The sequence below is a fragment of the Cupressus sempervirens genome, chromosome 3, assembly GCF_028749045.1.
Source record: "Cupressus sempervirens isolate cs-2001-9-10 chromosome 3, ASM2874904v1, whole genome shotgun sequence".
Lineage (NCBI taxonomy): Eukaryota > Viridiplantae > Streptophyta > Pinopsida > Cupressales > Cupressaceae > Cupressus > Cupressus sempervirens.
In genome coordinates, this window is record NC_143120.1 from 1,102,068,673 (window position 1) to 1,102,081,489 (window position 12,817).

Genomic DNA, 12,817 nt, shown 5'->3' on the forward strand with positions numbered 1-12,817 from the left:
GTAATCGTTTGGAATGGATTTCAAATGATGAAAATACCCTCAATGAATTTAGATGAGGCATAAGGTGTTGGTAATTATTAAGTTCCTTTTATATGGCTTGGAATCATTGCTAATGTTAAACTTGTATATAAGATCATTGAGTTATTGTCAAACATCATTACTCCCTGTTTATAATAGAAAACTCATACTTTTTTAGAATGAAACACCACTTTAGCTAAATGTTAATCACTAAATGGATTTAGTGGAAGGTGTTAAGGATCTTCTTGGTTGTCTTAATAGTCATTTCATGGGTTTGAAACATAGTTACTTCCCTTCGTGAAGAGTTGGCCGAAAATCAACAAATTACATGTTGTTGCAAACAAAATATAGTCTTAGGATGTTGGAAGACTATTTTCACTCATAGGATGTTGAAGAATCTCTTGGAAGGATGGAATAGATGAAAGACTAAAGTTTGTGAGATAGTTATTAGGTGTTCCTTGAAGTGCCTAAGGTGTTAGTTTGAAGCAAGAAGTTGATTATGATACATTTCTCAAATTTGTTCATTTTTCCCTTATTACTTCCCAAGTCTTGAATAGGGAAAGTGATCAAGTAGCTTTGTGAACTTGGGTAGAAGTTTGTTTAGTATTGTAACCAAGTTGGAAAGATTCTTTGAAGACACTTAGGAATGTGGGAAAGGTAGTTTTCCTTAAAAGTGTTCTTGTTAGGAATCCACTAGCTTTTGGTGTGAGAACTCTATATTATTTTGGATGCAAATTACATTAAAATAAAATACATGGAATCTAATTAAAACGTAAACAAGAAAAATAAGATATATATTATGATAACCAATAATGTGATACATGAACAAACATATAATATATTATGATAACTAATAATGTCATACATGAACAAACATATCATATATTAACCAATAATGTCATAAGTCTACTAATGTCATGCATCAAATATATGTCATACATCAAATATAAAATGTCACATATACATCAAATGTATGTTGAATATGTCTACTAACATAAAATCCAAGATATATGTCCACTAATGCCTATACATGTGTGTCTATCCCTATATCTTCTCTTTCCCATGAGGGTAAGGAAACAAATCCCTAGGGGTCTTCGATCATTGCATGGAAGGAGATAATGGGGATGATGGGGTCTTCCTTACATTTTTTCTTGGCCTCTCCTTTAGACTCCTCTTTGATTGGAGCTGATACAAACAAAGTAGATATGAATCAATAGTTATTATACATTGAAATCAAACACACACACACACACACACACACACACACACATACAAAATTAATTATTATCTTACCTCCATCAAATAGTCACTCTATACATCCACCTCAAAGGCTCACAAATGATTGGGTGTAACAAGGCCCTAGAACAATTCAATCAATATAATCACTTATAAATAACATTTGAAATTTCAATATTAACTATTATAAATAACAACTAAAACTAAGAAAATTATTATACCTTGGTCAATGGCTTTGAATTAGCCATCATGGCAGCAACTCCATGATCGATGGACTCATGAAGATGAGGAGGAGTCCTATACATCAACAACTACATGTCATATAATAAAATTTACATGTAACATGAAATATGAAACACATGTACCTCGACAATGCTTGTATCTTGCCTAGGCTCAGAGTCCCTTGTGAATGCCAATGTTCTAGTAGAGAACTGATGCACATGGATAATTTTTCTTGTCAATCATTCATATGATTACTTAATAAATATATGTATTAATTTAAATGATTAAATTGATACACAAATTTCAACTCATTGATGGGACATAAAATAGGATCAGGGAATCTATACTAGGGCCATCAATACTCTTACCTTGAATTTTGAAAAATGCCAAGACATGCTAATTAATTAGTCATTTACTGTACATAAAAAATGTGATCAAATTAGTTTATTATAATTGTAATTTAGCTGTGTGTCAATGCCAAATGTATCACTCAGGAACTCATCAATGACTAGCCCATCATCCATACTATCTCCAACATTACTGCCAAATGTAAATCCACATAATATGCACATGTAACCATGATGCAAAGAAGGCTCCTCCTAAAATAATGGACTAGCACAATGAATGAGGGTTTGAATCAAAGAATTTATAGTCCCTAGAGTGCTGGTCTTTACATGTTCCTTCACAATTGATGGAATAGTCACATGCTCACCTTGTAGCTTAACAATAGGCATCCTAACTACATTAGGGTCATGATGTGCTCTTGACCTCTCAAATGATGGCCCCCGACCTCTACCCTGAGATTCTAACATATCAAAATAATTGGGGATATCCCTAAGGAAATATTCAAAATACAATTTCTTTAAGAAATACATTGGAACCTTGTGATTATTACAGGGAGGGGCATCAAATACCAACCACCATCTATCCCAAAAGTTATTTCTAATATCATCATGTATGCACCAATGGATGGGAAACCTTTTAGTTTTATGTTTAACAATGTCTCGTTCTCTAGGAGTTTTAAACAATGCACAAATGCTACCTTTTTCTATGTCCTTTTTTCTTACATCTTTATATGATATTTTGTTTGCATAATATCTTCTTTGTTCTTCTCTTTTAACATGCCAAATATTCAACTGACCACTAAAAAAAAGCTACATGGCTCATAATGGACTCAAGCTTTCAACCTACCAATGATTTCTTATAATTCATTTTCCCCTCTTTCTATTTTATTCATTATGTTGTCTTAGGTGCTAGGAGGAAGTCTTTCAATCAGTGGAGGTTGCGAAATTTCTTTCTCTTCTTGTGGAGGGTTGTGATTTGGATCTTGTGGAGCATTTTCATTTTGATTTTTTTGATCAAGCTGGGGATTTGATGGTTGATTATTCATATTTCCTAATAAAAAACCAATTGAATTCTAAATAAATAAACACATTTAAAGAAAAACTAAAAAAACCTACAAACCAATGTAAAAACTTACAAAACAATGCAAAAACATATAAAATAATGCAAAAACAAGAGTAGAAAAATTACTATGTGATCCCAATCTTGATCTCCAAAGGCAAGGAGGCATTTTAAGGAGGCAAGTGAGAAAATTCTTCAAGTTTTACAAATCATGTGCACACTATTGAGGAAAAAGAAGGCAATAGAAAAAAAAAAGAAATGGAATGGAATGGGTCACAGGTTTGCAACCATATATTAAAACTTGTAATTTTAAAAAGTGCACATGAACTATAGTGTGCACATACTTTGGCTTCAACTCTACAAGTCTAAGGCTTGTGGAGCCCAAGCCAAAGCACGTGCACACTTTAGAATTTTAAAAATTTGTTTTTTATGTGTCATGTTTTTGGCACCACAACTTGGTGCATCAAACCACAACGTAGATTAACCCTTGAATATTATTCACTTATGCAATAAAAAAGATATGAAATAGATAATAACATGGATTATGCATTCATAAGCTAAGCGGGGGGTTATCCTTTTAGTTCTTCAACATAAAAGGGAAAAAGATTTGATACTTGAAATGATTTCAACATAACCCATGTATGAAACAATAAGAATATGAGATCTTCCAATTGAGATTAATGACCTATCCATTGGGTATCACACAAACAATAACATACATCAAAATTTTTGTGATCTATCTATTCACTTTGTGATTCAGACATCATTCTTCATAACGAATCTCATGCTTATAAAAATCCTTCCATGAAATCTACAACTCTGTCAAAATACATCGAGAATTTACTTGATTCTTTGAGTTAATGGTAAAACATATTAATGTTGGTATCTCTAACTATTGTTGTCTATTAGTGTTAACTACTTATTCATTTACGAGGCAGAGTTAGATGGCCATCACTATGATTGAGCTACTCTATAGGCCGAGTCCTATACATAAATATGTGTGTACCAAGCTCTATAGAAGCCAAGTTACTATGTGGCCACTAAGTATTCTTTATACAAGCCAAGCTCAACACCTGCCAATAAATTTAAGAATATAAGTGTTGAGTGACATAGTAGTGTTTAGCATAATATAGATCGAGCACTAGCAATGCTGAGTATCATAAAATAGTAAGTGCCAAGCAATGCAGAGTAGAAATAAAAGTTAGAAATGATACTAAATTTGAGGTATATGATTTTTAAGCTGACATGGAAGGAAAATTTAATATTTGTAAATACTATTACAAAGAGTTTTACACATTTATGATGTGGATCAAAATCCCTATGTCTTGTGATCAATGATTTAGATGAAGAGGAAAAATATGGAAGCATCTAGAAAACTCTTTAACCTAGATCAAAGAGAGAAGGAGCCTAAATTGAAGGAAGAGAGTGTGTTAAAGATGAAAAGTGATGCAAAAAGTGTGATAGACAAGGAGTAATATAAAAATGATGAAGTAAAGGATCAAGATCAGATCAAAAGTCAATGGAAGTGTTCTATTTTCTCTTAATAGAACAAGTGACCTAATTAGAGCAGTGAAGAGGAAGAAAAGTTTTATTAAAAAAAAAGAGAGGACTAGTTTTCAAAGAGAAGACTCAAAATCAACTTATAGTGCACACCGAGAGTAAGGTATTGAATCAATTTTAATCAACTTGAATAAGGGTAAATCTTTTAATAGATCTTTGTAAATCTCCTAACATAGTCTTTATTTTATTGTAAGTGTTAAATCTTTGTAAGTGCACCAAGTTGTGGTGCCAACAAGATGACACCTTTTTTTTTCTAGTTTTAAAAAGCACGTATGCACTATAACACATATGTGCTATGGCTTGGGTATCCCAAGCCATAGTGCATACACGCTCTCTAAAAAAAAAAAAAAAATGATGAATGGGCTACAAAATTGCATCCCATTTCATTTTCACTCCATTTTGCAAGGATTTCATAGCCACAACATGTATGCGAGATAAAGGAATTGAAGATTTTTGCCACCAGCCTCCTCAAAATGCCTCCTTGTCATCAAAGTTTGAGATCAAGATCAGGCCATATTTTTTCTACCCTTATTTTTGCATTGTTTTATATGTTTTTGCATTGTTTTTTAGTTTTTTTCAATTTTTCTTTAAATTTGTTTATTTATTTAGATTGCAATTGGTTTCTCATTAGGAAATGTGAATAATAAACTGAAAAATCCCCAACAAGATCAAAATCGAAACCCTCAACAAGATCCAAATGAAAACCCTCCACAACAAGAACAAGAAATTTTGCAACCTACACTGATTGGAAGACCTCCTCCTGGCACACAAGACAACATAATAAATGAAATAGAAAGAGGAAAAAATGAATTACAAACACTCATTGGTAGGTTGAAATCTTGTGGAAAAACTAATCTAATGAGAGCACAATTGGCATCCTCCCTTGAGTCCATTACGACCCATGTATCTTCTGTTAGTGATCAATTAGATATTTGGTGTGTTAAGAGGGAGGAAAAAAAAAGATATTATGCAAACAAATTATCATATCAAGATGTTAAAAAAAAGATATACCAACAGGTAGCATTTGTGCATTGTTTAGAAAGCTTGATGAACAAAATACTATTAGAGAGACAACTAAATGGTTCCCCATCCATTGGTGTATACACGATGGTATTAGAAATATTTTTTGGGATAGATGGTGGATGTTCTTTGATTCGCTTCCCTGCAATAATCACAAGGTCCCAATGTATTTCTTAAGAAAATTGTATTGTGAATTTGTCCTTGGGGAGATCCCCAATTATTTTGATATATTAGAATCTTATGGTAGAGGTGGGGGGTCATCATTTGAGAGGCCAAGGGCATGTTGTGACCCTAATGTAGTTAGGGCACCTGTTGTCAAGCCACAGGGTGAGTACGTGATTACTCCTTTAGTTGTGAAGGAACATGTAGAGGCCAACACTCTAGGGACTATTAATGCTTTGATGCAGAACCTCATTCATTGCATGAGTCCATTAGTTGAGAAGGAGCCTTCCTTGCATCATACTCACATGTACACATCATGTAGATCCTTATGCACAGTTGGTAGTTATGCTGGAGATAGTATGGATGTTGGGCTAGTCATTGATCATTCCTGAATGAGACATTTGGCATCAACACACAATTAAATTATAGTTATAATAAACTAATTTGATCACATTTCATATGTATAGTAAATGACTAATTAATTAGCATGTATTGACATTGTTCAAAATTCAGGGTTACAGTGTTGGTAGACCTAGTAGAGATCCCCCGGCCCCATTTTTCATCTTGTCAACGAGTCTAGAGTTGTGTATCAAATTAATCATTTAAATTAATACATATATCTATTAAGTAATGATATGAAGGATTGGATTTTTTTTTATGCATGTGCATTAGTTCTCTACTGGACCATTGACATTCACTAGGGACTCTGAGCCTAGGTGTGATACGAGCTTTGTAGAGGTACATTTGTTTCATGTTAATTTTATTCATTTGATTATATTTGTTTCATGTTTCATGTTACATATAATGTGTATTGTATGACATGCAACTCTTGACATCTGAGACTCCTCCTCATCTTCGGTAGTCCATCGATCATGGAGTGGCTACAACTATGGCTAGTTCAGAGCCATTGACTGAAGCATGAAAGAATTTTCTTAGTTTTAGTTGTTGTTTATAATAGTTAGTATTGAAATTTCTAATGTTATTTATAAGTGATTATATTGATTGAATTGTTGTAGGGTCTTGTTACACCTGATCATCCGCAAGCCTTTGAGATGGACTTGTAGAGAAACTATTTGATAGTGGTAAGAAAATAATTAATTTTGTGTGTACATATATTTGATTTCAATGTATAATAATTATTGATTCATATCTACTTTGTTTGTATCAGCTCGAGTTAGAGAAGAGCCTAAACAAGAGGATGAGTGAGTGTGTGAGAAGACCCCATCATCCCCATCATCTCCCTCCACATGACAACTGAAGGCCTCTAGAGATTTGTTTCCTTCCCGTTGTGGGAAGGAGAAGATATAGTTGTGTTGGTAAATAGATTTGTTCTTCTTTGATTATGACTCTTGAATGCCCAAATTAGGAACAATATTTGATTACAAATAGTTGAAAAGCCACGTATGGATAGATTGGCTTTTCTCTAAATTGATAGGTAAAACTCCCTATGATAGATTTGCAATGAATTATTTTTTATTACTAAAACTAATATGGGGGTGTGTTCTTGACCTGAGGACAAAAGAGTTAAAACCAAGCCAGACCTAAACAAGATCTAACTCAAGAAAAAAAAGTGATTTCTAAGAATTGATTAAGTTTATGAACCCACACATCTTATGAACTCACAAAGCTTAATAGAATAACAACTAATACTAAAATAAATTAATTAGAATTTGAACTATAGAGAAGAAGGAGTTAACTAAAGAAAAAATGTTTAAGGGATTTCTCTTTAAACATGCAATGACACTGCTTATCACATCTGTTCACTACCTTGAAATAGGGGGATGAAACTTAGTTCTTTCCTTTCCTCAATCTAGACAAAAGAAAAAACATATAACTACAACTAATAGAAATGGAACAAAAAAGAATTGATACAAAATACCATTCAATCAACTCTACAACATCAAGTACTCCACACCAAAAATTTGCCGACCTTTTATTAATCTTTCAATTTCATATGTATAGGATTTTGAGATAATCATTATAATGGAAGTTCAATCAGTTCATCTCCTCAAAAAAATGACAAATGGCAAGAAACCAGTTTGTCATATTGCAATAATTACATAAGAAAGTTAAAAGAGGTGAAATGTGAATAACTTCGTTTTTTTCCCTTTTCTACTTTTTTTCTATAGGCCTTAGTGGAAACTATGATTGGCATTAGCTCTTCATACTTAGGCATGTGTATATTGGTGTATCTCAAGAGCCACTTAGAATGTTCCTCAGCCAACTCCTTCATAGCATTCAATTGATTTGACAATTCCTCTATGACCATGTGTATGCATCTGCTAAGTTTTTGGAGTTCTGCAACTCTATTTTGATTACAGGAAGACACATCAGTAAGACTATCTAAGAATTTGGAGAAATTCTCCTTCATGACATTTATCCCAATGAGTGCTTTCCCTTGGCCACTAGTCTATGAATCTGTATGTAGTCCCTTCATGAGTTGAAACCCTTTGTCTTGGATCTTCTTCACTTTATCCTTTGTTTCCTTAAGTCTCTTTTTTTTCTAATAGGAACATTTCTAACTTGAACTGTATGCTCTAAAGCCATTAGAATAGAGGTTCATCTCCCTTTGGCAAGATTTTTACTTCAAAAGCTTCCTTTTCCTTCATTTGGATGATCATCTTTAAAAGAGAGATACAATCATCACTCTTCAATCTTTCTTTGGCTAGAGTATTACTATTTGATAAGATTTTATCCTTCTCTGTTTCTAGTCTTTATATAACATTGCCAATTTGTTCTATAATAGTGACTCCCTCTAATTTGAGCTTCCCAATCTAATCTTTACCAAATTGGCCAAAGTGCCTATCTTCTTGAAGTTGAGACATAAGGGTTTGAACTTCAGCAACAGTAGGATTATTTTTTTTACTGACACTCTAGAGATATTTGCCAATGGAGTGGCCAACTATCTAATGAATCTATTCAACTCTTCTATCTAAGCCTTCATCCTAGTTTTTGACAACTTCAGGCTTTCCAATTATCCCTCAATTACTTCATTGGTTGACTTCCAAAAGCCAACCTTGGTGTCATTTCTTGCCTCTCCAAGGTCCATCGAGTGTAGAGTAAAATCATCAATAGTCATATCTTCAATTCTTCCTCCTTTTTTGGGTTTGGCTATCTCCATTGTCAAGTGCCCTATTTTTGGATCTTGCCCAAGTATAGACAAATATTTTTGCTTCTTTACCTTGGTTACTATAGATCTAGAATGAACTACAAGGGATATGGTAGCCTTGGTGGGGGCACTTTCATCCTTCATTTTTCTCTTTCTCTCTAGAGTATCCTCTAACCATGAATCAGTGCCTATCACTTTGGAGGTCATACCAAGTGATTCTATACTAAACATCTTCTTCTTAACTGGAGTGATTGTCATCATAGTTGAAGAGACGAGATTCTTTGGGTCCTGAGAAATGAGCTTGGAAGAGCTCTAGCCTTTCTCCACTTCTAAGGTTTTCTTCATCACCTCATTAGATTTAGTAGATTCACTACTACTGCTCTTTCCATCTCCCAAATCTACTATCTATATTGGGGTACCACTTGGTTGTAGAAGTGTAGCACTTATTAACAGAACAGGGCTATGTTGAGGAGAGGGAACTAGTGTAACATGAGGAGAGGGAACTAGAATAATATCACTATCCTTTTGCTCCTCCATTTTCATCTCTTCAACACTAGTTTGGGTTCCAATAACTGGGAGGGAGACATCATGACAAGTCTTAACTATGGGAATGCTCTTGTCTAGAGGTTAGTCACCTCTTCTTGAAGGTTGAGCTGAAACTTAAGTGGTAGTTGGTGTTACGCTTGGTGTGGCACTCTGGGAGGAAGAGGGAGTTATATCTACTGGAGAAGCTTGAGTGGTCGTTCTTTTACTCTAACTTCTTTTGGCTATCCATTCGAGCCACTTCCTAGTTCTTTTGATGATTCAGGCCATCATAGCATCTAAATTTTCCTCAAAATTCTCATAAGTCTTTGAACTAATAGGAGTGTTCCTTAACTGAGTCAAACATGTATTACTATACATTTTTTTGATCATTCTCCAATCCTTCAATGTTAAAATTGATATTATATGTTTTTATTTGATCCACTGTGAGCTTGGTGAAAGCATGATCTCGACTTTTGAATTCATTTTTACAATCTACCCAATAGTCTTCAATAGTGGTAATGTGTTTGATCACACTCCCAATCTGCAACACAACTCTAGCATGTCCATTTGGATCAAACATAGGTCTCACGACCTCATACATCTCCAATTTCTATTTCATCTTGAACACTTTGAGCATATTCTTTGCATCAGAGTGGGACTCACAACTGTAAGCTCCTACTTTCATAGGGAACTCATATCCTTTCTTCTTCAAGCTTCTTTTTAGCACATTCACCTGGACCACCTACCTCATGATCTCTATCAGCATGATCATGTCGCTCGGGTACCTGGGAAGCTTCAAGAGGAATCCATCAAAAGCTACAAGACAAAAATATGAGAAAGATGAGAACTAGATAAAATAAAATTTTAATTAACTAATAGCCACCATTGCCTCTGGACTGAATCTCCTCTTCGGGCATCCTTGGAGTTCCTTGCAAGTTCTCATTGTGAATACATCATTAACTTTGACATACCCTGCATAACTATTGTGCAATTGCAAACATGGATAGAACTCATAACACTTCACATCATTAGGAAAGTTTTCTATTCTTGGAAGGCCCAACCATAACTATAGAGATGCTAGCATATAAATCAAGAAGGAAGACATATAGAAAGTGTTGTAAAACTTCATGGTGCTGAGAGCTCTAGAGAGATTTTCACTTACCTCATGGGCCTAATCAATATATTGCGTATCTTAACAAATAACTTGTACCAAAAAGAAATAATGTTCAACAAAATTTAGAGCCTATACCTCACCTTTCAGTCTATGTAGGAGAACCAAAATGTCTACAATCTCACGTTTGAGGTTAGCACCAAATAGAGTTTTGGGGACCTTACTCTTAGTGCTCCACAACTTTTGAAACAAGGATTACATAATTTCCTTCCTTCACACCAACTTCTTCACAGAGAACTTAGAGATTGCTCCTCCTACTGTCAAGTCTAAAAATGCCTCCCATTCTAGAACTTAGAGGTAATTCACCATAGTTTTCCTATCAATGGAGATTAATACTATATGATTAGGTAACACAATTTGTTTGGGATATAGATTGTAGTGATTTATGCATTCACAAATCAATTCTAGAGCTTGGACTACCACCAGAAAACCATCTACCTCCTCTAGTCCACTTCCTTAGATCTTCTCAGTTATAGGATGAATCATCTCTAACTTTAGCCTCCTTTGAAAATCTTACATATCATAAAAATGGAGTGAAGTATTTGTGAAATTCTGCAATGTGGACTTGATTCCATTTAGCTCATCAAACCCAGCAAATCTGGTTACCATTATTTCTAAGAATGAAGTAAATTAAAATTTTAAATGTAGATGAGGAACAAGATATTGAATTCAAAAATACAGAATATTTGAAAGTGTTGTACAATTTAACAACATAACAATTCAAGAAAAAGTGGTTATTTGAATAATTGTTATGTTTCCATTTATATAGGAGTCTATATTCATTCATTGATCTTCAAGATCTACGCCACATGAATGAATTAAAGGATAAATCTGTTGAAATAGTAAATGCGGGAGCTTTTAATGGATATTTTAGTGTCTTTTCACTATTTCTATTAGCCCAATAGTAACTTTCCTTTCTTTCATACTTGCTTTTCCATTTTCCATTAAGTTTTAGAGAATTATAAATAGAGTACTCTATAAGGAAATATCTACCTAATTGAATTCTGCTCAGTATACCTTTCTTGCAATGGTTAGATTGTTTCCATTATCATCTTAAGATTTTTTGTGTGTAATTTATGGGCCCAATCTGCTTACAAAGTTGATTTCCTCATGAATGTGGAAAATCATCCTCATGGGTTGAAAACTTGTCGAGGAGAAGACGATTCTCATTTTTTCGCCTAGGATTTCCTTTAAACTTTATCCTTTGAGTTAATATTTCCTTTGGGTTCAAAAAATATTGAAAGGACTGTGAAAGTTGAAGAGGGGCCCACTTCCTTATTTCTTTCCTTTACAATTGCCTTTGGTGGAAAATAGACTTCATGGGTCAAAAGTCCACCGAGGAGATGTCATTTTTGAGTTTTCTACTTAAGATGATTTGAGCATCATGAAAAATCCTAAATGTTTCCCAAAGTAGAATACTGTAATGAAAATATGGATTTTCCATAAAATAATTCATTATCCTCTTACATTGATTCGTGAGCCTCATTTGTTGATCTTTGTGAGAAATTGCCTTCATGGGTTGAAAACCCACTAAGGAGAAGGTGATGCTCATTTTTCTGCAAGCTTCCTTCTTTTATGGAAAATATGATAAACTACAAACAATCCTAGCTTTGTGAATAACTTTGCAAGTTTCAAGAATCCCCATCAAATTAGGTACTAAGCTACCCATAAACTCATAACATCAAGGAGAACCATTCGGCCATGAAATGTAGGAGAAAGGAAAGATGGAAAATCTGATGGAGACTCTTTTCACCTAAGGGGAATTAAAACTAGACCAAGTCATACATAGGCTTAACTAAGACACAAAATTTTCCACTTTTACAAAATGTTTATAGGGTGAAAAGTGGGGCAACAAGTCGATAGACACACATGTATAGGTATTAGTGGACATATATGTTAGATTTTATGTCAGTGGACATATTTGATATATATTTGATGTATATATGATATTTTATATTTGGTGTATGACATATATTTGATGCAAGACATTATTAGACTTATGACATAATTGATTATCATAATATATTATTTTTTTGTTAATGTATGACATTATTAGTTATCATTTTATATTATATGTTTGTTCATGTATGACATTATTGGTTATCATAATAAATTATATGTTCATTTATGTATGGTTATCTCTCCTCTCCCATCCCCCACTCTCTCTCTCTCTCGCTCTTGCTCTCCCTCTCCCATTGCCTACTCTCTCTCCCATCCCCTACTCTTTCTCACTCTTTCTCCTCTCCCATCCCCTACTTTCTCTCTCACTCTCTATCCTCTCCCATCCCATGCTCTCTCTCTCTCACTCTCCCTCTCCTACTCCCTCTCCCACTGCCTCTTCTCTCTCCCCCCTCTCCCATCCCCTACTCTCTCTCTCTCTCTCACACACA